The sequence below is a fragment of the Leptosomus discolor genome, chromosome 4 (genome assembly GCF_034619465.1).
Source record: "Leptosomus discolor isolate bLepDis1 chromosome 4, bLepDis1.hap2, whole genome shotgun sequence".
NCBI classification, from domain to species: domain Eukaryota; kingdom Metazoa; phylum Chordata; class Aves; order Leptosomiformes; family Leptosomidae; genus Leptosomus; species Leptosomus discolor.
The window spans coordinates 11,582,895-11,588,458 of record NC_141394.1 but is presented as its reverse complement, the minus strand read 5'-3'; positions in this window follow the sequence as shown (position 1 = coordinate 11,588,458).

Sequence of the window (5,564 nt, the reverse complement as noted above, 5' to 3'; positions counted from 1 at the left end):
ACAGATTGTATGAAAAAAAAACCTGTGGCCAGAGGAGGAAAAAAAAAAAATGAAGAAAGGGAGATGGTGAAAGTTGGACATAAAACCCAGCAGTTTTGTATGTATCGAAAAGGGAATGAAAAGATCACAAGTAGATAGAAGGTGCTCTGTATTTCTTCTTATATGTAACGATGTCAAGCTTAAACCATTCACATACCTCAAAATGGTACATAATGCAGTTCAAGACTTAAAATTATCACCAAAAATCTGGTACCTATTCTAGACTTTTATTAAGGTTCAATTAGAATTAATTTAGCAAGTTTTGTCTGGTAGGCCAATAGCTAGCATAAGCCTGTAGTTGAGTGAAGATGTCAGGGAGAGATTTTGTTCGTTTTAATTTTTTTTCAATAGCAGTAATTTTCTGTAGTATTGAATCATCTCATTCCTAAAATCTACTGTTATGTGCGCCCATAGATTACAAGTGAATGCCAGATACCAACAAATAGTCAAGAATTTCCCTTTGCTTCAGAAGGAAAGCTATCATATAGGAGAGAGAGGATTTATCTTCAAAAATGAAGGTGTCATCAAGTGCAGCTTATACTAGATCTGCCTGTGTTTAATCTGAGCATCAAGACTTTCTCGTGAGGGCAAAGCCACCGATTTCCAGGCTGGAGCTGCCTTAAGCCCTGGCAGCTTGAAATATAAAAGCACACTTAGAACACACTTCCAGTGTCTGTCCATGAGCACGTCTATAATTTTACCTGTTGGACAGTTTCCAGGGGCCAGAAGACTGAGTAGTGCTTATTGTCCGGCTTGAGCTGGTATGTTTTTGAGGGGAGCCTTTGGTGTCTTGTTAATGGTTTGTCTGGAAGATACTTTCCTGAAGGTGGGCAATGAAGAGTAGGTAGTTCTACCTGAAGTGCAACAGGGATGGATTTCTCAGATGACTTTTCCTTATATCTGTACTGTTTGTCTGGGACTTCTGTTAGAAGAGACCTTATGTATCGTTTCAGTCATACTGGTTAGCACTGCTCGGTCCTAAGTTAAGGCTTTTACCTGAGGACTTCCCCCTTTCTTGAATTTTTTCCTGCTCTGGGTGTGTAACAGGTCTGCATGGCAAGGTTTTGGTAGCGGGGGGGTTACAGGGGTGGCTTCTGTACGAAGCTGCTAGACGTTTCCCCTATGTCAGATGCAGCCAATGCCAGCCGGCTTTAAGACGGACCCGCTGCTGGCCAAGGCCGAGCCCATCAGCGACAGCGTTTTTCACCTCTGTGGTAACGTCTTTAAGAGAGTGAAAAAGTTGTTGCACAGCAGTAATTGCAGCGAGTGAGAGGAGTGAGAGTGTGTGAGAGAAACATCCTGCAGACACCAAGGTCAATGCAGAAGGAGGGGGAGGAGATGCTCCAGGCGCCGGAGCAGCGATTCCCCTGCGGCCTGTGGTGAAGACCATGGTGAGGCAGGCTGTCCCCCTGCAGCCCATGGACGGGGGAGCAGATGACTGCCTACACCCCGTGGAGGGCCCCCATGCCGGAGTAGGTGGATGCCTGAAGGAAGCTGTGAACCCGTGGGAAGCCTGCACCAGAGCAGGCTCCTGGCAGGACCTGTGGCCCGTGGAGAGAGAGAAGCCCACGCTGGAGCAGGTTTGCTGCCAGAGACCCCATGAGGGGGGCTCACGCTGGAGCAGTTGGTTCCTGAAGGACTGCACACCATGGAGGAGACCCACGTTGGAGCAGTTCATGAAGGACTGAACCCGTGGGAAGACTCACGCTGGAGAAATCATGGAGGACTTTCTCCCGTGAGGGGAACCCTACATTGGAGCAGGGGAAACGTGTGAGGAGTCCTCCCCCTGAGGAGGAAGGAGCAGCAGAAAACAACAGTGTGATGAACTGACCCCAACCCCCATTCCCTGTTTTCCCTCTGTGCCGCTGGGGGGGAGGAGGGAGGAAAATCAGGATCAAAGTTAAGCCCGGGAAAGGAGGGAGGGGTGGGAGGAAGGTGTTTTAAGATTTGGTTTTATTTCTCATTACTCCTCTCTGAGTTAATTGGTAGTAAATTACATTTCTGTTCAGTCGAGTCTGTTTTGCCCGTGACGGTAAATGCTGAGTGATCTCCCTGTCCTTATCTCAACCCCACAAGCCTGTTGTTATTTTTTTTTCTCTCCTCTCTCCTGTCCAGTTAAGGAGGGGGAGTGATAGAGTGGCTTTGGTGAGCACCTGGCATTTTGGCCACAGTCAACCCACCACAGGGTGATTCTTTTGTAAATCTTGAGGTTTGGGTGGGATTTCTGCTTCTGAAAAGTTTGGCCATTTGTCCACTTTGTGACATGCTCACAGAATATTACTTGAAGGTGGTGGCTTAACCTTGTTCGTAAGGCCACACGTAAGTATGAATTTGACTGCAGCTTGAGAAAGGACGTTTCAAAGCCTAATGCAGTGTACCCACTGAGTTTCAGAAGGATTTTGAGCACCTAAGTTTAAAAAAAATCAGCGTAAGCCTTTAAGTTGACTTTTGTAGCCCCTACTGCCCTACCCGCTCCCCCCCAAAAGAATTATTACAGTTTTTGAGAAATAAGGCCCTTTGTCCCTTTGTAGTGAATCCATTCCCTGTCAAAACCTGCGTTTCCATACCATAGTAATAACTGATTTGGGATTAGCTAAATCCATTAAACAATGGATTTAAAGGCGGGAAACTAAGCGAAGTAAATTGGGGTGAAGTTCTCATGGTGTGTGTTTAAAAAATAATAGTAAAAAAAAAAAGGTATCACAGCCCAGAGATACTGGTTTTCTGTTTTGGCAGAGCAGGGAAAGAATGCATGCAGAATGGCGTTGATTCTGTAAGTAACTGTGAAACAAAAAATGAGACCTGGAGTTTTAAGTTTTATCCCTGTGTTTGTAAAATGTGGTATTGAGCACTGTAATGAAAGCTTGGAAAGTTTTTGTTTGTCAAACACTGCTAAGCAGAATTATTTGGAAAGGCAGCATAACGTAGCATTCTGAAATAATTCCTGTCCTCGCTCCATACAGCCAGTCATTGAAACCGCTGCTCCGGTGAGGGAGAACCAAAGATGACATACAGCAGTGTGGCTGTATCGTGAATGGAACCATGCAGATGAACATCAGCCCAAGACTTAACTCGGTGTCTGAAATAACCTGGGAAGTGGAGAAGAGAGAGGATTCTTCTTTCCACACTGAGGACCTGGCTTGAATGCTGGAGCTGGCTCTCCATCCTCTTGCCAAAGATAGCAGATGATTTTTAATGGCCACACCTATTTAGGATTGTTATTTTATGTCTCATCCAATAAAGGGAAGAATAAATGTTGTTCTGTTTCAGAAAAATACAACAGGCATGGTAAATGCTTCCAAAACTAACAATTCTTTAGAAGAATAACCACGTCCCAGGGAGTAGCAGGCTCAAGCTCTTTATTAGTCTAATGCTTGCATAATGTTACCGTTACTAATTTCATTAGTATTTACTGTGCCGACTCTAGTTATAAAACATACACCATCTTCTTCTTCTTCTGTTTGTTTTTTCAAAAATGGTTTTTGTATGGCCTTCTATTCCATCAAGAATTTGGTGCTTCTGCAGGGCAGCTCCCGAGGGCTGTGCTGGCTCGTTGCTGAGAACAAAGCGCGCCCCAGCTTTAGCTCCCTTTGTGCGGGTGCCTTGGCCGTGCCGGCAGTGTGTTACTGCTCAGCCCTGCCAGGGCTGGCTCCCTTCCGTCTGTCCGTAGCTCGCACTGAGTGCTGCCTCACTGACCCACCCTTTCGTGTTGTGCGGTTGTGTCGGCACAGCTGAGCAAAGGCCACCCCCATCCCTGTCCTAGAGGATGCCAGTGGGAGGTCATGACATTCGGTGCTCTTCCGGTATTTGAGCAGTAGATCCAGAGCCAGTGGCCTTAGTCTTACTAGGTGTTATTTGTTGATTCCTTTATTCTCTCATGACCTGTGTGCTGAAATAGCGACTCACAATGAAATGCGAATAGTAGAATTGAAGTGGCTGTTTTGCTTCCCCCAAACCAGAAAGTTTCTTTTTTGGACAGCTCTAATAAAAGCCAAAGAAGCAAAGAACACAAGGTGTGTGTGCTGCTTCCACTTTCCATCCAAGCAGATAATAGCTAGGCTGTTCCTTAGGAGCTCTTTGCTGCTTATACTTACTGGCCTTTTCTGTGTGTGATGGACTGTGCAGAACTAGCAAACAGACTGTCTGAAGCACAAGTATGCTTTTAAAAAACCGAGGGCTGTTCGAAAAGCATCTGTTTGCTTAGGGACCTTGGTGATTTTGCCCAAAGAACCCCTATTAATCAATACAGTTATCGTATGTAAATGGCAAGTTTTATGCAGTGTTTCTGCAGTTTATATTATTGCATAATTAAAAGTCTGGGGTCAGATTTGTTGACTTTACACAGTTACTGTACTAACTTGCAACAGGGAGGCTTCTGGAGTGGTTTCCCTCATGCGCTACTGAATTGCTCTAGCGTTCCCAATCCTAGAAAGAGCCTGAATTCAAACTGGCACACACGGCGTTAATGAAAACATTCTTCTTTTTTCAGATGTTTTCTTTGTGAGAGAGATTCTGCGTTGCAATAGCCATCTTTATTTGCAAGGCATGCATGGTTAGAGGCTTCTCGGTGTCATCGCAAGAGCAGCCTCAAAACCAGCCAAGTTGCTGATTTAGAGCCTATGGTATTATTACTGTCCCCAGACTCCAGCCGGCCTCACGAAACCACAAGAATCAAACAAACAATAGGATTTGTTTGGTAAAATACATTTTTCCTAACCCTGAAAGATGCCATTTGTTGTGTTTCAGAGATGAATGGGGAGGGAGGAAAATTCCACTGCTTTGAGTCCTGTCTCAGGGGACCATGTGAGCATTTGTCTTTGGTCCTGTGGAGCAGGATGGATGACTGTGTCAGACAAGGCAGGCTCAGTTATGTGGGACAGCTTTACAGCCTGGTAAGTCCAGCTCCCAAAAGCAGTGTTCATGAGTGGCTCAAAGTTGGTAGCCAAGACATTCCCAACTACTTGGGGATTGTTGTCCGTGCTATTCATCAAGTGAGCTGCCAGACTAGCAGGGAGCCCCCAGTTTGAAAGATGGGCGTAGGAACTCAGTGTTCAGCTAAAACCTAGGGGCAGTGAGCACTTGATGGAGTTGGGTCCATGTGAAGTGTGGTGTGACTTCATCTCTTCATCTTCTGAGATTAATTCCTGCTTGTACTGTACTCATGTAGCATGTTGGTTAAAAGTTAATGTGTCGTCTTTCCCAGTACTGCATACATTTCATGGTCTGGATAGACTATGTAACCCAGAACTTCTTGGAGGTTTCCAAAATTGGTAGGGTATCTGGTAAAGTTTTGGGTAACATGTCATTTGAGTATTTCCCAAGCATTTTTCTGAAATATTTTTTTCAAATAAAACAGAAGTAAGCAAATATTTATTTTGTGTTAAGTAAAAGAAAATAGTTTTCCCAGAAGCAAATGTAGTTTGAAAACTCCTGTCCCATTTTATACACAATTCAAGGGAAACATTATTAGGACAAAATCAAACCAGACTCTTAATGAGCCACAGTTTTAGTACAGTTCAAAAAAC